General features: G+C 44.4%; 1 long non-coding RNA gene across 1 annotated transcript; it reads left to right on the forward strand.

Annotated features, from left to right (window-relative positions):
• Positions 1-285: 285 nt before the first annotated feature.
• Positions 286-20,728, forward strand: LOC141568210 (uncharacterized). The gene is made up of 3 exons (XR_012491257.2): positions 286-373; positions 19,007-19,325; positions 19,855-20,728. It is a non-coding gene; the product is annotated as an uncharacterized LOC141568210 (long non-coding RNA).
• The last annotated feature ends 208 nt before the right edge of the window (positions 20,729-20,936 follow it).

Raw genomic sequence — 20,936 nt, forward strand, 5'->3', positions numbered from 1 at the left:
CTATATATCGAAATAATACTACTTTTGAAATATTGGGCTAAAATACATTACTAAAATTGTATTTCTTTTTACTTTTTAAAATGTGGCTACTACAAAATTTATAGTTACGCATGTGGCATGCATTATGTTTCCTCTGATGTGTGTTGCTCCAACATTCCAGGCCTGTTGTGAAAGCTTTGTTAGACTACACAGGGGCATGTGAGAGGAAGGGGGCGGGTAGCTCAGAGGAGGAAGTGCGGGGGGAACTGTGGGAATTCATAGCTCCTAAGCTTAACTGAGGGTGGTCAGGAAGTGGTGACTAAGCTGAGACCTGAAGATGAGAAGGAGTTAGCCAGGGGAAGGCAGAGACAATAGCATGTGCCAAAGAAGAACTGTGAGTATTCCAGGCTGTCCGAGGCTTGGGGGATAGATGGTAGGGAGTGACCCAACCTGAGACCAGAGTGGGCAGCAAGGGCCAAGATTTGGGGGGCCTGGTAAGCCCAGGTAAGGGGTTTCTTCTGAGGGCATTGAGAAGCCACTGAAGCATTTTCAATTGGGTGAGACTTGGAAGATTTGCATTTTAGAAAAACTACCCTGACGTTTGGGTGGGGCATAGATGAGTGTGGGATTAAACTAGAGGTAGAATGGCCTATTCACAGCTGTGGGAGTCTCTTGGTGTGAGACGATAAAAGTCTGGACTATGTTACAAGCCCTGGATTTAAGGAAATCCAGTGTCTGGGAAACAGAGTTGAAGGTGGGATCCATTGTCCCGGCTGCTACTTGGAGATGGGACCAGGCAAGAAGGTCACGTCAAGGTCGATATCCTGGTTGCTGAGTAGTGGGCTGTGATGGGAAAGCAGAGGTCTGTGGTTAGGGGAAGGCGATGAGTTTAGGATCGTTCAAGATGAGTTTGAGAAGTACGTGGGACATACAAATGGGGATGCCCAAGACGTAGCAGATAGCCAGGTCTGGAGCTCAGAAGAGAGCTATGGGTTGGAGGTAGCGTTGGCAGGAAACCTCTCCTATCAGCCCCAGGTTTCTCATCTGCAAAAGGGGAATGTGATCTACTTCTCAGAGTTAGTGTGCTGCTTATATGATGTAGCGTGTGGAATGTACCTGGCCCTGTGTAGGCACATAGTAGGTGCTCAGGGAATCTTGACTCTTTGTTTCAGAGGGTCTATCATCCCCATTTCCTACATGGTCAAACTCACCAAGATTGTTACAGTACCCACACCTGTGTTTTCTAACGTTCCAGGGCAGTGATGTAGAGATGTTGCCAGAAAAAGCTGTGGAAAAGGGGCAGTGAAGACAGCTCCTTCTACCTGGGTAGCCCTAGAGTAGAAAGGGGGTGAGCATTTGGTACTGTGTGGTGGAGAAAACTCTGGATTGGAAGGCAGGAGTATACAGTAAGTCCTCACTTAACGTCTTTGATAGGTTCTTGGAATGGTGGTGAAATGACGTATAATAAATCCTATATACCATATGCTGATTGATATAAACAAGAGTTAAAGTCCTATGAGAGCAACGTTATAACAAGCAATGCTGAGCAAAATGAAGTTATTTGAGGACCTGCTGTAGGCTACTTGTCCCACCCCTGCCACCAGCAAATTAATAAACCGTGCCTGTTCTAAGCCTCAGTTTCTCCACTGGTTCAAGGAGGGAACTGCCCGCTGAGCCCTCCTCTTGTTGTGTCCTTTCCGTGTCCTCACTCCCAGAAAGCCTCTTCCCTTCTCTTGACCTACCGAAAACATCACTTCCTTGAAGACTTGGCTCACTCTGGGCCTCCTGGCAGCTCCTTCCCGGGGCCGAGGGCCAAAATCCTGACAAGATTAAGAAGAGGCTTTGGGATGAGGCCAGTCTGGGAAAACAGGAAAGATGACGAACCAAGCTCCCCCCCACTCCCCGGGGGTTGTTTATTCCAGTGTTCCCTCAGCTGAATTTTCTGGATACACAGTAACCCTTGACTTTTCATCCTGTGCCCAGCCTCTGCCCCTACAGCACCTAGTCCACCCCTATGACATAGAGCTCATGGGCTGGGCCTGTTCTCGTGTCCACTTGGCCACCTGCACCGAACTCCTGGAAAGCAGGAAGGGCACAGATGTATCCGAACTGAGTACCTACCACGTTCCGTGGGAGGAACTGTCCTGTCACACAAGCCTCCTCAGCTCCCTGGGGCCAGCAATGTTCTTCCCATTTTCAGTCATGGAAACTGAGGTTCAGAGCGGTGACCCAGGTCACCAGCGTGTTGGTGTCGGATCCAGAAATGGGGAGGCGTAGAAAGGAGAAGGGCATCTTCTTATCCGTTAGGAACATATTCTTTGGGAACTGATGAACCTTGCTTGATTTGAATTCTGATTCTGCTACTTCCTGCCTGTGGAATTTGGGCAGATTCCTAGTGGGGGGTTCTAGGGGGTAGCGGTCAAGAGCACAGGCTCTAGGATGGATCAAATGTCAGTTCCACCGTCTGCTAGTATGTGACCTTGGGCAAGTTCCTTCATCGCTCTGCACTTCAGTTTCCACAGCCGTAAAACAGTATAATTATAGCTCCTACCACATCAACTCGTTGTGCGGATTAAACGTGTTAATCCATGTGGAACACTTAGCACAGTGTCTGGCCCATGGGCCAGCTCCGTCTATGTCAGCTATGGTTTGAATGCAGACCTCACTGACTCTGATTACCACCTGTTCCTCAGCTTGTCACTCGTCACCATGGTGGCTCACTTAGCCCTTGGCGGATGGTAGGTGCTCACAGGCTTGCTGTCTGAAGGAGTGGTTGGGAATTAACTCGGTGTTTCTGAAAACAGGCTTCTAACAACACGTGGGAGTAGGATTCTGAAGCAAGATGATTTTCAGGAGTTTCCCAACTAACCAGCAAGTGATTGTTTTTTGCATGCTAGTATGAACTTGAAAATATTTCCAGACTGATTTTTCCTTTCTGATTACAGAAGCAACTTATGTTCATTGTGAATGGTTCAAATGTTACCTAGAGCTAGAAAGCAGAGAGTTGAATTCCTAAATAATCCTGTTTCCAAAGAGGGGCCTCTGTTTCTCTGAGGCGTGTCTTCCCAGACTTCTCCTAGACCTAGTTTTTGAGTTCCGCGGTGTGCCTCACGCTGCAGAAGTAGAGATGACCATCTGTACCTTAGGGGAGGGCACACTTGGGGTGGGACACAGAATTTGACGGAACGATTAATCAGCAATTAAAGTCACCATAGTTCCGATGACTCATTCGCTCTGCACGCACTTAACATTCAGGATTCTGGGACCCGGAAATGACAAATCAAAGTCCTATTTGGCTTTGGAGGGAGACCTGAGGTTCAATAACCAAAGAGACCTTCTGGTGCATTTGCCCCCAATTATGTGCTTGTCAACCAAGCCTCAGACAAAGGGCAGAATGAGTGATAGAACACCCCCACCCCCACCCCCGGTCCAGAGAATAACATTTCCCCACCTCACTCACTGTATGTAGGAATCAGACAGGCTGGGCTTGCCACAGGTGGTTTCTGTGACCTTGAGCAAGTCACTTCCCCTCTCTGAGCCTCAGGTTCCTTATTTGAAGAAAGCAGAATCTTCTTGCCTTGAAAGGTACATTCCCTCATTCATTCATTCATTCATTCATGCATTTATACAAGATGGTATCTCCTAAGAGTGTGGGGGGAGTACTCAATAAACATGGCCATCTAGGAAAAAAAGAATTAGGTCCTGTGGTAGACTGTATTTTGTATAGCAAATATTTACTTCCCCCAGCCCTCCTCACCGTGGGAGGAATATACTTCCTCACTCTGTTGATATTGGACTTAGCCATGTGACTTGCTTTGGCCAAAAGAATATGTGTGGAAATGACAGGGGCCAGCTCCAAGACACCGAGTGCTTCCATTTACCCTTCTTGAGCACTGTCCTTGGCCTTGAGAATCACGAGTACCCAACAGTGGGGCTCTTTCAGCCTGGATTCAGAATGGAAGATGCATGAGGCAGCCCTGCACTCCACCTGGAGCCTGGAGCCCAGCCGGCCCAGCCCAGCCCAGTTCAGGTGAGCCCTGATGAACTCTAGCTGACCCACAGACTTCTGGGTAAGAAATGAATGTTTGCTGTTTTAAGCACTGAGTTTCTAGAAGTTGTTTTGCATGCAGTATTGTTGTAGCAAAATCTGACCAACGTGGGTCCCTAACTCATCCCTTTATGTTGCCTTTAGCTTGGGTCTAAGGAAGGAGTCTCTGATTAGGTGATATTTCACCGGAGATCTGAAGGTTATGAAGGAGTTAGTTATGTGGCCAAGTGGGGGAAAAGTGTTCCAGGCAGAGGGAACAGCAATGTTTTGGCCCTGAGGCTGGAGAAAATTTGGCCTGTTCAGAATAGAATTAAGGCCAGTGGGGTGGATTGTTTGGTAAGGGAGGGGAAAGAGGTCTGAGGTCCACATCTATACGTTCCATGGGGCACTTTACATTTCCATTTAGATGTCTCTCAGACACTTCAAACTCAAAACATCAGATCCACAGCTGAACTTGTGGTCTTCTCCCAGACCTCTCCTTCTGTTTTCATTTCTCCATCTCAGTCAATGACACCAATATCTACGTACCCAGTCACCCAGGCTACAAAGCGGGACCTCATGCTTAACTCCTCCCTCTCCCTCCACACTCACATCTAATCTGTCTTCAAGCCTTGCCAATTCTATTCCACTCATTCTCTCTTATTTTCCTCCTTCTCTCCACTGCCCTGAGATCACCCCAGTTGAAGCTGCTGTTACCTCTTGCATGGATGACAGTCTTAGCCACCTCCCCATCTTCCCTGCCTGTTCTCTTAGCCCTCCTCCAATTAATCCTCCACATGGTAGCTGATGGTCTTATTTAAAAACAAATCATCTCTGGGGCGGCCAGTTAGCTCAGTTGGTTAGAGTGCAGTGCTTTTAACAAGAAGGTTTCTGGTTCGATCCCTACATGGTCCACTGTGAGCTGCGCCCTCCACAACTAGATGGAAACAGCTACTTGACTTGGAGCTGATGGGTCCTGGAAAAACACACTTAAAATAAATAAAAGTTTGAAAACAAAACAAAAAACAAATCATCCCTCAAGCAGTGAATGGATAAACAAACTGGTACATCCATGTGATGGAATATTATTCAGCGATAAAAAGGGATAAGCTAAGCTTTGGAGATGGATGGCGGTGATGGTTGCACAACAATGTAAATATACTTAATTCCACTGAACTGTACATTTAGAAATGGTAAAAATGGTAAAATTTATGTTATGTATATTTTATAACCCCCCCCACACACACACACATACGCCCACGAAGAATGAGCTATGAAACTATGAAATATGAAGCTATGAAGAGACATGGAAAAACCTTAAATGCCCATTGCTAAGTGAAAGAAACCAGTCTTAAGAGGCCACATACTGTATGATTCCAAGTTTGTGACATTCTGGAATAGGCAAAACTACAGGAGACAGTAAAAAGATCCGTAGATTGCCAGCAGTCAAGGAGTACAGGGGGCGGATGAATAGGTGAGCACAAGGCAATTTTAGGGCAGTGGAACTATTCTGTATGACACTCTGATGGTGAATTCATGTCATTGTACATATACCAAAACCCATTGAACTGCACAACACAAAGAGTGAACCCTAATGTAAACTCTGGACTTTAGTCAATAAAAATATAACAAAAACAAATCAAGTTTCATGACTCCTCTGATTAGATCTTCCCTACCCCACAACTTGGCCCAGAAAGTTTGTTTTTCCTTTTTTTCTGTGGCTTAAACTCCATTCATTCTTTAAGGCTCAGTTTAAATAGCACCTCTTTAGAGAAGCCTTCTCTCACTCCCCAAACTAGATCAGACCCTGTTTTATTTTACCTTCCCCATAGATTGTGTTCTTCAACTCTGCAGCATTTGCACATTTGTAATTAGATAGTTAATTGTTTGTATTTATTTGCATAATTGCTGCCTCATAAGCCCCATGAAGGCAGTGATCACATCTGTCTTCTTCACCATCTTACCTCGAGCACTTAGCCAGCCTAGTGCCTGTTAACATAATAGAGCTCAGTAAATGTGTAGTTGGACATAGTTTGAAATAAAAGGTCACATAATTGCATGATTCCGTTTATATGAAATATCCAGAACAGGTAAATCCATAGCGACAGAAAGCAGATAGGTTGTTGCCAGGGGCTGAGGAGGTGAGGGAATGAGGAGTGACTTCTTAATGAGTGTGGGTTTTCCTTTTGGGGGAATAAAAATGTTTTGGAACCTAACAGAGGTGGTGATTGTACAACCTTGTGAGTGTACTAAATGCCACTGAACTGTGTACTTTAAAATGGTACATTTTATACTGTGTGACTGTCACCCCAGATTTAAAAAATAGTTTGAAGTATTAACCAGTGTATTTCTTTTTCTTGTATAAAGTCTTGTACAAGACTTTTATCCCATCACCTTTCTCAGGTTCAGACTAGTACCTTTGGCTTTGGGGGTGGTTTTTACAGCAGAAATGCAGAAAGAATAGAAATAATGTTAATTTTTTTTCCTTAAAACTTTTTATTCTGGAAATTTTTAAGTATATACAAAAATAGAGAATAATATACTGAACCTGCATGTACCCATCATGTAGCTTTCACAGTTATTGACTTATGGATAAACTTATTTCATTGTGTGCCCCACTTACCTCCCTCCTCTATTGGATTATTTTGATGCAAATATCGGACATCATATCATTTCATCTGTAAACATTTCCGTATGTCTCTCTAAACGATAAGAACTTTAACCGTGTAACCACAATACCAGCATGACATGTAAAAAAATCAACAACAAATTCTTAATATTATCAAACATCCAGTCAGGGTTCAAATATACCCAATTTTTTGCCTATTTTAAAAACATATAATGTGTTTGTTTGAATCAAGATCCAAACAAGATCCATACATTGCACTGACTAATATGTCTCAGAAGTCTTTTTTAATCTATAGGTTTTCCCTCTATATCTCTCTTTTTCTAAGCGTGGGAGCTGGAATAGACGGGACTTGGAGAAGGTCTCCCTTTCTCTGTTCATTGAAAAAATGAAGTATCTGTCTTGTAGGCGTTCCCATCTTCTGGAGTTTGCTGACTGTATCCCTGTGGTGTCACGTAACATATTCCCTGATCCTTTTATTTCATGTGATGCGTATCTTAATAGTCAGGTTAAATGTGTTTTTTAGCAAGAATGCTTCACAGGTGACTTCATATATCTCGACCAGGAGGCATATCATGTATATTTGTCTCTCTGTGAAATTCCTAGACATTGATGATTGTGGCCTAAATTTATTGTTTTGTTAAAGGTTGCAAAACACAAAATGTGAAATTCTGAGTCTTTAAAAATTGTTTCATTTACTAGCAGAAGTATTCCTGTCAAGAGAAACGTTCTCTAACCAATTATTTGCTTAAGAGATTCAGTTCATATAGGAAAAGTAGAAAAAAAGGTTAATCCTTTCCCTTTACTTAGCAATTTTCAAAATGATGAGTCGGTTCCCTGACACGTTCAAAGGGAATCCATTGAGGTTTTCCTTTTCCTTCTCTTTCTTTCTTTCTTTCTTTCTTTCTTTCTTTCTTTCTTTCTTTCTTTCTTTCTTTCTTTCTTTCTTCCTTCGAATATCATTATAAACTTATGGATTTTAAATCTGCTTGATTTTTAAGCCTTATCGATGCTCAAATTGTCTCATCTTTGGCCAGCTATAGCCTCTTCAAATTGGATTCTGAGCCCTTTTTAAAAAAAAATATTTTATTGGGGAAGGGGAACAGGACTTTATTTGGGAAGAGTGTGTACTTCCAAGTCAAGTTGTTGTCCTTTCGGTCTTAGTTGTGGAGGATGTAACTCAGCTCCAGATAGCTCCAGATCCAGTTGCCGTTGCTAGTTGCAGGGGGCAAAGCCCACCATCCCTTGCGGGACTCGAGGAATTGAACTGACAACCTTGTGGTTAAGAGCCCACTGGCCCATGTGGGAATCGAACCAGCAGCCTTCAGAGTTAGGAGCATGGAGCCCTAACCGCCTGAGCCACTGGGCCAGCCTGAATTCTGAGCCCTTTTGACATGACTCTGTACCTTCCTTACTTTCTGAAATGGCAAGATGTTCCAAGTTCATCTTGTACATTTTTTTTTTTGCTCCAGATCTTGAATCAACCACTCTCTAAGGAGCCCTGATCCTTTCATGGGAAATGGTATTTAGATCTTTCACGATCTTTTCTCTAGTGGTGTGTACTCATAGCTATTGCATTGGTAATTGTTTCTAGACCTCTTCAGCGGGTAGAAATCAGAATTTTCAAGAGACCTTGAGTTTACATTCTTGCAGAGTTTTTACTTGACTTCTTCTATTTTATATTTGTATTTCTTTTCTTTAGGCCAAGGGTCTTGGTTTCTAATGGCAATAACATTTGATTTATTTGCTTTATCTTGTGATAGGTAAAAATAACAGATTTTACTAATAATGTGATTACCAAGTGTTTTAAGATTAAACACATTTTTTTTTGCAGTTCTTCTTGTTCTTTGAGTATATCCTTATGGGAATGTACAATCAAATGACTGTATCTAACGTCATTTGAAATAATTATTCCCTGAGTGTTTACACTCTCAATTTAATTCATAGTTTGATACATCTGTTTCATTTCACTTTCAAGTTTTAGGGATTACTTTATTTAAAATTAAATTTTTCTTTAATAATTATGTAGAACTTTAAAACCATCCCATAGCCAAATCTTCAAAATAAAGTATATTCAGGTTAATCTAACTTCTATATCTGTGCCCTCCACTCTAGTCTCTCCCTCTTCATAGGTATTCATTTATTTAAAAAGTTTTTTTTTCAAATTAAAACAAATAAGCATATATGTATATTTATAGTATTTATATCCCCTTTTCCTTATATAAGTGGTAGCGTACCATATACACTTCTTTCATTTAACAATATATTCTGAAGTTCACTCTATGACAGTGTATAGAGCTCTCATTCCTTTTTGCAGCTGCATAGTACTCCGTTGTATAAACGTACCATGACTTATTCACTTAATCCCCTGTTGATGGACATTTGGGTAGTTTGTATCCATTTGCTATTACAAAGAGTGCTATAACAAATGATCTTGTGCATAAACTCTCAGACTTTTGCCAGCATATTTTGGGGATCGATTCCTAGACCGAGTATTGCGGCAAGATGCATATCTAATATTGGTTTTTGAAGTCCTAGCTTTCTGTGGGAGCTTGTTCACACTACCTCTCTAAGCTTCAGTTTCTCATTCGAAAAATGAGAATAATAACAGTATTTACCTCAGGGAGTTGTTGGGAAGACTAAATGGGCTAATGATTTTCAAGTGCTTAGAAGATGCCTGGTACTTAGGAGATGGTCAATAAATGTTAACAAGGGAAGGGCGTGTGGGAGTATGTGGCAGGTGGGGGCAGTAGAGTTAGATGACGAGATGGGTCTTTAAGAAGGGCGTCTGTACCTGCCCCTGCAGGAGTCATAGGAATAGTAGAACCCAGAGATGAAGTCTGGAGATTAAAGAAGAGATTGAATGAATAGCATATGGACTAATAGCTGGGTGCCAGCATGGAAGTGGCCCCTCAGGAGCTAAATGTCCCCCCTCCCAATGCTTGGGTGACACCTACGTACTCTGCCCTGCCCTGAGACTTCGAGGTACTCTGAGAAAAAAGGAGAGAGAAAACTGTCACTTGACTGCCGTGGACCTGAGTTTATTTAGAGTAAATCTCTGCGCCTAGGCAGGATGGGCATTACACTCAGTGTTAGAAACATTAAGTATTTTATATATTCGTTTTACACGAGTTTATAGCCTGTGAAATTCACACCCATTATGACATAATTTTTGGCTGATGGCTTGAGGCAGGAGTGGAAGAGTAGGACAGAAGAGAACGGAAGGAGGGGAGGTGGCTTTACACATTTTACACACGAGTCTAGAGCTGTGCTGTCCATTATGGGAGATACTGACCTGTGTGGCTAATGGCCATTATATGGGAAAACCTGGCTATAGAACATTGTCATCATTGCAGAAAATTCTAGTGGATAGGGCTGGTCTGCTCTAACCCCCAGGGAATAGCAAATGTAGAACATTGATCAGACGTGCCTAGGGCAGTGGGATGTAGGCCCTGGGGCTAGAGGCCCCATCCTGATCCCTCCATCTCTGGTGCCCAAGGAAATGGGATAAAACTTGTCCTCTGAAGGTCCAAGGGAGCTGCCTGCATCCACGTGGCCATCCACGTCGTAGTCTCAGGCTCTCAGTTCCTTCTCCCTTCTCCAGGGAGTACCTGCCTGCAGTTCCAGCTCTCCATCCCCTTCCCTCCAGCCTCTTTTACCCAAAGCTATGCCCAGGTCTCTTTCCCAGGATACTAGCGGGCCCCAACCCAGCTGGTCTATTTGCCCTTCATTATCTGCCAAGGCTGGATGGAGGTGGCTAGTAGGCTGCCTAAAGGTAGAGGCAGACAGGCCACCCCCTAGCTAGTTCCTACTTAATCTCTGCTGCCTCATACTGCTGTTCCTATAACCAGGTCCCTGGGCCTGTCGGTGTGGTGTGGAAGCCTGCCCCTTCCCTCCCCCATCTTTTTTTACTTTTGAAAAAGGGGAAGTGGAACTGCCATAGGGTCTGTCTGCTGAGCTAACAGCAAGTTCTTCTGCAGCCCTCCCAGCCGAAACTACTCAGGTGTCCACAGCCACCCACACTGTCAGACGTTTCCTCCAGAATTGCAAGGTCTGGGGAGTCTGGTGCCCCAGACCCAAAGGAACCGCTGCTCGCTTCTGCCTGGTTCTGCGGTGATGGTGTGACCATCTCATTGCTATTCCACTGCCACGCCACAAATATTTATTGGTCATCTACTCTGGGCCAGACCCTGAGAAATCCAGGACCTAGAAGACAGGTGAGGCCCCAGCCCTTTGGACATTCATCCTAGTGGGAAGAACAGACAACAAACAAGAAAAGGGGGTTCCTGGTAGGGGTGCTGGTTGGGAGGTGATTCTAATGATGGAGGTTCTTCTGGGCTTGGAGGGCGCTGTGGATCCTGGGCAAGGAGATGTGCTCAGAAAGTCCGGAAAAAGAGCAAGGAGATGTGAGTATGACACGAGCTCTGTGAAGACAGGGTCTGTGGCCCATTTGCCCTCTTTGAATCCTCAGCGCCCGGCCCAGAGCAGGAGCTTATTAAACAGTGAATGAATGAATGAGATAATGCTGACTGAGATGGGGCAAAGCTGGGGGCTTCTGAGCTGGCCTTGCCTCTGTGGTCCCCTCTGCTGCCCACTGTTCCACGGGGCCTGAACCCCAGTCCCAGAATGGTCAGCTCTGCTCCACTCGATTCACTCTCTGCCATTTCCGTCTTTTCCTGAGTTGTGATCTCCAACCAGTCCCAGCTCAGGGCCATTCACTGATGTAGGCAGCTCTATACAACCAGCTCCTCACTTAGCAATTTATCGAGTAGGGACATCAAGTGGTCAGACCCTGGAATGGCAACGGTCAAGCTGAAGACTTGGAGTGACTGAGCTCTGGATCCGGGCACAGAGGGGTCTTCACCCTGCATCCACACTGAATCTTTCCCCAGCTGAGCCCAGATTCCAGCCTTAGAAAGAGCTCTAACTCTGGTCACAGACTGAGGCCCTGTCCCCCCAGACAGAACCCCTAATTTAAAATGTGTATTATGACCCAATACCACTTAAAAAAAACTTGCTGTTGAAGTGTAACATACACTGAGAAAAGTACCCATATCACAAGAATTTTCACAACCTAACCCATTTGTGTCATCAACACTCATTGCCAGCATCCCAGAAGCCCTCTCACACTTTCTCATGGTCGTGACCTATCAAGGTTAGCTGCTATCCTGACCTCTCGCAGTATTAGTTTTGTGTTTTTATATTTCGACATATTTGAAATCACCCAGTGCATACTTTTTTGGGTCTGGTTTCTTTGGCTCAACATTGCATTGGTGAAATTCATCCATATTTCCGTGTACAGTTGTTGACAGTTCATACTCATTGGTGTCTAGTGTTTCACAAGCTCACCAAGAGTCTAGCTCAGGGGTGTCCAAACTTTTTTCAACGTGTTTCACCAAGGGCCATATGCGGTAAAATACACAAACAGCCGGGCCACTCACTTGAGGCGAAGTACGTATTGCCTCACCTGGTTTATTTAAGTAAACTAAATATATTTTTGGAATTTGCTGCGGGCCAATTAACAATGGATCGCGGGCCGCAGTTGGCCCGCGGGCCGCAGTTTGGACACCCCTGGTCTAGCTGAAGGGATCGAACCCAACTCTGATCAAGTCTCTGGATCCAGCTGCCAATGTTTCAGGAAACACAGTGGCAAAATTTTATACATCTCCCAAACTCCTAAAGGACCACTTTGATCATTTAACTGCTTATTCTTAGTAACCCTTATCCAAACAGGAATTTTGTAGCACTTAACCTTGGAGGACGCACCAGGGAGGAACTGTTTTACTAAACTGGGCTTAAGAATCATACTGTGGGCTTTCATTGAGAAGGATAAGAAACAGCCCTAGGAAACCAATTGCTGGATTTGCTGTTGGAATCTTACTGAGGACCGTGTTCCTTCATTCTCTCTATAGTGGCCTCTATACAAGAACCCCTGAAGACATTTCTTCCACATCTTAACACATAATAGGAATAGCCATTTTCCTGGGTGGGAAAAGGTCTTTCTTTTAGCTGACAGGCCTTATTAATTATGTGGTGGAATTGTTTCCCTTTTCACAGGGGTTGCTAGAAAGCTCAGAATCAGCTCTGTGGCCTATGCTTTCCCTGTGCCTAGGACTCTATAAGCTGTGTTGTCTGCACTAACATTACCCCTGGTTGCTCTTAGCGTGCTTTCTCCCATTTCTCTTTTGTCCCTCTCTCTTCACCTTCCTGTTAATTTTTTCCCCCAACCTTTTGCTCTCGATATGTCAGTTTTTGAAGGATGCAGTGAGGTGGCCACCTCAGGAATGTGGAAATGACAGTAACAGTGTTGCCTTTGAGAGTTAAACGTAGGGATTAGCTCAGTCTGTTTGGAGCAGAGAAGTGCAAAGGTGTCAGGTGGAGACAGGACAGCATTTGATGTAACCTGTAGCCCCAGCTCTCACCGCGGGTTTGTGGGGTCCCTAACAGGGTCTCCATCCCCCAACCAGGCCTCCTCTCCACAGTCCTGCCCTGTGATTAACAGATCCGGTTCTGATCTTGGGACTTGACTGACTTCCCCTTCAGACTGTGGGGGTTGACAGTTCCCTATATGTGTGTCTCCTGCAAGCAAAGACAACAAACAATCAACCTGTCACTTAAACAAGAGGCAATTTATGACTTTCAGCGAAAAGAATCATTTTTACCAGAGGGATGCTTGAGTGGTTTCCAGCTGTGGTGGCTTCCACGTTCCAGAGGGTTTCCTGAGTACCTATGCCTTGTCCTTGCCTCCGTGGCCGGAAGTCCAGACCCAGAGCCAGAAAGGTCAGATAGAGCAGAAGAGGGAGGCCATGAATTTGGGACCCTGGGGATACCAGTGCTTTTTGTGTTTGGGTCTGTTTAATATTTTCTGCAGAGTTGGAAGGCAGCTTCCCAAAATGGCTATTGCTTCTTTGGGCCATTTCAATTGTAAAGAAATGGTCTTTCTAATCACAAGGGAGCAAGGAAGTGTGGCGAAGTCTTTCCTGGACTGGATTTCCCCTCATATCAGGCAAATCTTGATACTGGCCACCGCCCCTTGACTGGTATCCCAGGTGAACATTGGGACCACATTGGGAGGTGAGCATAATGTCTTGTCCAAACTCTAGAAGGATTGAAAGGCATGTGTTACTTCTTTACTTTATTTTCTGATAGGACATTTTACCAAAATTTCCTTGAACTGAGAAGCTGGGCTATTTTCCTGGTTCCAAAGTTCCCCCCGGTAGAGCAGAGAGCTGGGGAGTCACAGCATCCTAGGCATCTAGAACACTAGTGCCTCCCCTCGCCCCCCCACTAGGCAGAATATGGTCTCCCAAGGAAAGTAATATCTTAATCCTTGGAACCTGTGAATATTTTACCTCACATGTAAAAGGGACTTTCTAGATGTGATTACGTTAGGCTCTTGAGAAGATTATCCTGGATTATCAGGATAATGTAATGACAGGATCTTGATAAGAAGGAGACAGGGTCAAAGTCAGAGGAGGAACTAGGAGGACAGGAAGCAGAATCGTGTCATACCGCAGTCGGTATTCCTGAAAGCTGCCTTGAGTCCTTCTGGAACAATGTGGGGATAAGTGAGCAAATAGATACTTTTTTTTAAGGATGGTGCAGCTCACGATGGTCCATGTGGGGATTGAACCGGCAACCGTGGTGTTATGAGCACTGTGCTCTAACCAACCGAGCTAACGGGCCACCCCAGCCCTTCCTTTTTTAAGATAGTTAATTTTAAAATCTAACTGCAAGCTGACCACAAACTGATCCTCTAATACTAAGCTCATACTAAACTAAATCTCTCTGCCCCCCGACCTCTGACTGTGGCCCCATACTGACCCCTAATTCTACATTGACTGGATCCCCTAGAAGTTGGACAAACTTCTCTCAGTGTACAGGAATAACTCACTGAGGATTCACTATGTGCCAGACACTAGTCTAAGGATTTTACATTCATTAACCGGTTCAATCTTCCCAATGACCCTTAGGGGTAGGCATTAGTGTAACTCCCATGTTACAGGACTTGGTGTGAAATAGATCAAAAGGGATATATCAAATTCATTCACTCATTCACTCAACAAACACCTATTGTGCTCCTGCTTTCTGAGACTGAATGCCAAATGCTGGGATCAAGGCAGACCAATCAGAGACCAAGGCAGATAAGGGAGGGGCTCCAGCCTGCAGAGCAGATAGCACAGTTTCATCTTCTCCCCATCTGCCCCCACTCGTTGGTGATCTCCTCCCCAGGTGGGGTAGCAAGGCTGGTGGGGAGGGGGGGTCAAGCTGATCTCTTAGTTTCAGGTAAGGACCCTTTCCCAGACCCTCCCTCCTCTCCAGGGGAAGAATAATCTAGGAGGTGTTGAGAAACAGAAGTGAAACTTCATGTCCAGAGTCTTGGGTGAGAAAGCGTGGGTGCAGCTTCTGAGAGCACCACTTGGCCCTGCTCTTGTGCAAGGATGTGCTGTAGCTATACCCAGCTAGGTACCAAGACCAGCAAACACCCCTTACACATGCTTCCACCCCCATGCCCTGGCAGGGCAGGTGGATCTGAAGTCAGGCTGTTTTAACTTAGCTATGTGCAATCAATTCAGCAGATGTCAGTAACTGTTTGTTACAGACAGGTAACCAACAGGTGTCAAATGAATAGATGAACCTCACTTGGGTTTCGAGCTCAACTGGGCTGTTTAGCAGCTGTGTGGCCTTGGGCACACTGCTTTCCTCTCTGAGTTTTCCCTTTGTCATCCATCGAAAGAGACCAGTGAGACCTATAGATTGTTCATTCATTCAGTCATTTCCGTCTTTCATTTTTTTAAACCTTTTTTTAAAAAATCATGAAGTAAACAGATACAGAAAGCCACACCAAAAAATTCGTGTTTTAATGAGTTATCTTAAGGCAGACATCTCTGTAACCACTACCCAAGTTAATCAAACAGAATTCGCAACACCCACCTCCCCAACTCTCTGCAGCTGCCCCTTTCCAATCTGAGCCTCTCACTGCCCCTGCAATTAACTAGTAGTCTGACTTTGTAATACTTTCTTACAATATTCTGTTTTATTTTCTTATTTTTATTATTTCTTTTTACAATATTCTGTTTTATCACCTAGGTGTGCATCTCTGGACACTGTGGTTTAGACTTGCCCATTAAAAAAAAAAGATACCTCCTTAAAGCCACTTTAATTAATAGGTCTCCCTCTACCCTTTCTTTTCCTTATAAGCTATTTTTTGTAGGACCCAAACCATTAGCCCTGTAGGGTTCCCCAGTCTGGGTTTTGCTGACGTCATCCTCACCGTGCAGTTCAACGTCATCCTCTGTTCTCCGTGCTTCCTGCAAGTTGGCAGCTGGATCCAGAGGCTTGATCAGACGTAGGGTTTATTCCTCTGACTAGATTCTCAGCCTTGTGTTCTTTCATCTGGTGGCACTTAATGACGTGGGAAGGGGGAGAAGGGTCCCTCTTTCTGTCTTAGCAGAGGTTGATGCTCTTTATCAGTTAGTCCATTCATTCATGGTGGGGGGGTCGCTAGTGGCCACATTCCCACCCTAGCCTTTCTTTTTCATTTACCAGTTGGAAAGGGCCTTTTAGAAAGAGATGCTTCCCCTCATTTACTCTTTGTTACTCGGTGGTACAGTTCGTACAGGACAGGCAAGATACATGCTTGATTCTTCCTCTCTATTTGACCAGTTTTCTAGAGAATGAATCGGTTCTTTGCCATCCTCCACAGGGGAGCAATTAATTTCTTTTCAATATCATTCTGGACTCTAGGGTTTAAACATATTTCATGGGTTACAATCAATTATAAGTAGTGTTCTTTTGGAAGGCTAATTGTCCCATTCCCTTATCCCAGGCCAGTGACAGCCTCTTCAAGTTGGCTCAAGTCCTTTTGCTATAACTGTAGTGGTCTCTGCATACAGCCTTACTCTCTGTCTGACAAGATGTACCACATTCATCTTGTACATTTTCTGCTCCAGACCTAGAATCAGCCTTTTCTCCAAAAAAGCCTTTTTTTTTTTCTTGAAGTGGGAAATGGTATTTCATGACCCCGGTCCAGGGGCTGGGGATAGCCTTTGCTACGTTTTGGTTACAAAGAAACATCTTTGATCATACACGCACCCCCTCAGCCATAAACCAAAGAGATAGCACCCTGAGTTCATGCTGATAATTTTAATTCACATTTAGGATTTTTACTTAAATCTGTTTTGTATTACATCTCTCCTTCCTTCTGTATGGGTTCTCAACGATATAGGAGATGATAGAATTAGAATACCTCATATGCTAACTAAACACACAGCAGTCTCAAAATGATGGCAGAAATACCATCAACAACCTAATTACGGGGAACAGTTTAAAACCTTTTTTTCTTGACATATGCCTTCCCATTCTTCATATTTTATTAGTGGTCTTGTAAATACATTCATTGTCAGAACATATAGCTGTTACATGCTATACTATCTCCTTTCAATCCCCATTTTGCATCAGCTAACAGTAACTATACCATTATTATTTATTTTTTTTTTGTCTTTCTAGTCATTTTGGTTGTTTGATACTTGGTCTGTGATAGATTCTGCAGGAAAGGCTCATCAGAACAATATTTCCTGAGTTCTATCCTGTTAAAAATTTGTCTAAGCCCATTATACTTAAAAGTCCGTGTTGCTGGGCATGAAATTATTAACTTACATTCTCCTTTCTTGAGTATCTTAACTACACTCAATATTTTTTTCTGACATAAGACATAACTCTTGAAAAACTTGATAATTTATGTTTCTTTATGCTAGTTATTATTGTTATTATTTGCTTGATGACTGAAGGATTTCTTCCCCCTTTTCTATGAAGTCCAGAAATTGTATTAAAATGTCTTGAATATGTATGATTATTCTTTGTTGATATTTTCAGGTATGCAGTATAAACCTTCAATATGTAATTTTAATTCGTAAAAATTTCAGTAAACTTTCTTGAATTATAGTTTTTAGTATGTGTTCTGTTAACTTGCTTTGGTTTTCTTTCCAGGGACTCATCATTTGTATAATATATTGGAACTCCTTTGCCTAATTTCAGTATTTGTCATTTTCTCTAGAACATTAAAAAATCTCTTCATTTCTTGTTGATTTAAAATATTTTCCCCTTTGTCTCTTAAGGCATTACGTAAGGTTGGGTTAATTTGCTCTGTGTTCCTTCTATTTTAGCCTTCATTTCTAAAATGATTTTTTCTTGTATTTCTTAATTCTTTCCTGAGTTCTGTCACCTCATTTATGAGATTTCTGAATTCCGATTTATGGGGTTTTTTTCTTCACATTTTCCATAATTGAAAAATGTCTTTTAGGTCATTTTGAAGTCGAAGGTTTTGGTTTCGACCCGTTCTGGCATAGTATTACTCTCTTTGTAGGGATGTTATTTCGCTCCTAATTCTCCTTTTGCTTAAGTTAACTTTCTGTGGTATTTGACCTCAAGACTTCTCTGTTGCTCGTTTTTATGTGAAGTTCGTTTTCCTAAACTTGAAGGCTATGTTCAGAAAGGCATGTCGAACTTCATGAGCTCTCCCCCACCTTGTTCTCTTGTGGTTTACACAAGTATGGTGGCCTGGGTTCTGAAGTTTTCAGCGTCATCTCCTCTGCTCCTTTGATCCGGATCTTTCTCTTCCTTTGTCCTGATTGTCTTGACCGATCCTCCTCCATTTTGATCCTGCTCCAAGCAATTTCTCCTCAGCAGGGGAGGCTGTCCTGGAAGGAAACCCCAGCAGGTCAGTGTCCAGAGTTTGTTGGCTGTCTGCTCGGCAGGAGTGCTCCAGTCCCTCTGTCATTCCCAAGGACTCAACCTCACTACTCTGGGACTGGGCAAGACCCCTCCCAGTTTCAGCTGCTCTTCTCAAATTGTCCCTCCACACGTTCCGGTGAGCACTTCCTGGCTGTTTTTCTCTTCTCAGGTCCATCAGACACCCCATTGCTTCCCTATGCTGGCTGGTGGATGGGGCTTCAAAGGCCAGAGTCCAAGCTGAGAACAGCCTGGGTCAGGGCGTCCCAGGCCATTTGATGACGTGCAGGTGGCTACTGAGGGTTGTGACCCATCTACCCCCATTTCTGTGTTCATGAGGATACCTAGGTTGGCTAATTTTGAAGCAAATGTTGTCTGTGAGTTTTGCTTCTTGCCAGTTTTCCCTGTTTATTTTTATGTGGGAATTGGAAGCGATTTAAAAAATGATGCATTGCTACTATCTCCCCAGCCAGTTCACTATTTTTGATGCCAGGACCCATCCTGGGCCATAGGGAAGATAAGAAATACTCAGGGTGTGGAACTGTGTGTAAGGTTCCTGGCCATCGTAAGCATCCTGTAAATGAGCTGCTCCTCACTGCTGCTGCCCTGCAACCTGGCCTGACCGTCTCATGTAACTCACGCAGGTTTGACCTCTGGTCCTTGTGCCAGGCTCAGAGGATGAGGCCTGAGGTGGTGTAGGCCCCCAAACCGACTGCCCTGTGGCTGAGTGACCCTTGGACTTTATGCTCTTGCCTTGCCCTACTGGGACCCCTCTGGGCATTTCCTCCTAGAGCAGGATTTGGAGAAGAGAAGAAGGTAAAGACCGCTTCTACCCCACCGCACCCGCATAAAAGGGGTGGTCCAGGCGGCTGAGAAGCCAGCTGTGAGCCTGCCGCGCCACCTGCTGGCTATTTGTTTAATTGCAGAGGAGCGCCGTGCCCACTCTCCACTCAAGTCAATGAGGTGAGTTAATCCTTTCTCCCCCTAGTTGGAAAAAATGTATTTATGTTAAAACGATGACCATAAGGGGAATTAGAAAGTTTTTCCACATGCTTCCACTGCTTAGACAAGCATGACTTTAACAAATAAAGTCTATATTTACTCTAAGGGGGCGGGGCTGGTGTGTCCTGCCCTTCTGGTTCCTGAAAAGGGGTCCAGAGACCCCCCGGCATTTACATTAGCAACAAGGGGAGAAGGATCTCAGTTTCTGCAGCCTGAAAGGTTTGGGTTTGAATTCCCTTCACCAGTCACAATCTGGCGGGGGAGGGGGGAGTGAATTCACCTGTTTTTGAATCTGTCTGTGCTAGGTGCGTTAGCACCCTCTGTGTCCTCCACCCCCTGGTCCCCAAAAGATGTCTATGTCCTAATCCCCGGAACCTGTGAGTATGTTACCTCACTTGGAAAAAAGGGCTTTGCAGATATGATTAAGGTTACAGCACTTGAGATGGGGAGATTATCCTGGGTCCAATTTAATCACACGTGGCCTTAAAAGCAGAGAACCCTTCCCCGCTTTGAAGATGGAGGAAAGGGCCATAAGCCAAGGAATGCAGGCAGCCTCTAGAAGCCGGACAAGGCAAGGAAACAGATACTCCACAAGAACCCCCGGAAGGAACCAGCCCTGCCGACACCTTGATTTTAGCCTGTGTGACCCGTGTTGGAGTTCTGACCTCCAGAACCGTAAGATAATAAAGCTGTGTTGTCTTAATCACTAATTTTGTGGTAATTCGCTACTGCAGTGATAAGAAATGAATACACTGTAACGTGGGGGTAATAACAGTACCTACTGTAGGTTGGTGGGGAGAATGAAATGAGATCACTGTGGAACGTGCCTTGTATATTGTAAAACAATTTACAGGTGTTTTGAGGTCTTTTCTGGGAAGACGGTCACTTATTCTTTTACTTATTCCAGTTATTTTTCTGAGCACCTACTATGTGCTAGGCACTGTGCTCAATGCAAGAGTTACAGGAGTGAACATGGCCCCTTCTCTTATGGGGCTTCCAGGTTAGGAGGGTAGAAGGACATTAAAAGGTCACACAAGCACACATGTCATGGAATTATAATCGCCGTGCACAATTATAATCACCATGCACACATTAAAAGGTCACACAAGCACACATGTCATGGAATTATAATCACCATGCACACAACGAAGGGGTTGTGCAGGGAACCATGAGTGTGGAGCTCGGAATCTATCAGACCTTAGGCTTCGGACCTCGGGTTTCAGACCTCAGGCTTCAGGCAGGCTTTCCAGGTCATGTCTTGTTCCTGCTCACCCTTCCATATAGGTTGGTTTATCCTGACCAGGGAGTGGGGTGCCAGGGGCTGGAAGCCAGGCCAGAGACACCATGCGAGGGCCATCACATGGAACGGTGCTGGTCCAGAGATCTGGGGTCACCCCTGTGCTGATACATAGGATGTAGGGGGTCTGAGGCCAGTGAGGTCAGGGCTGCCTGGAATGGTGTCCAGCAAAGAAGGCTGGGCTTGGAATGTGGCCACAGACCACTGACCCCTGGGCCTCCATCTACCTTCTCAGGCTGGGCTGGGCCCAAGGCCATGGCTTCAGGGAGTGGAGC

Source organism: Rhinolophus sinicus, chromosome 13, assembly GCF_057876585.1.
Source record: "Rhinolophus sinicus isolate RSI-liver-muscle chromosome 13, RSI-T2T, whole genome shotgun sequence".
Classification (NCBI taxonomy): Eukaryota; Metazoa; Chordata; class Mammalia; order Chiroptera; family Rhinolophidae; genus Rhinolophus; species Rhinolophus sinicus.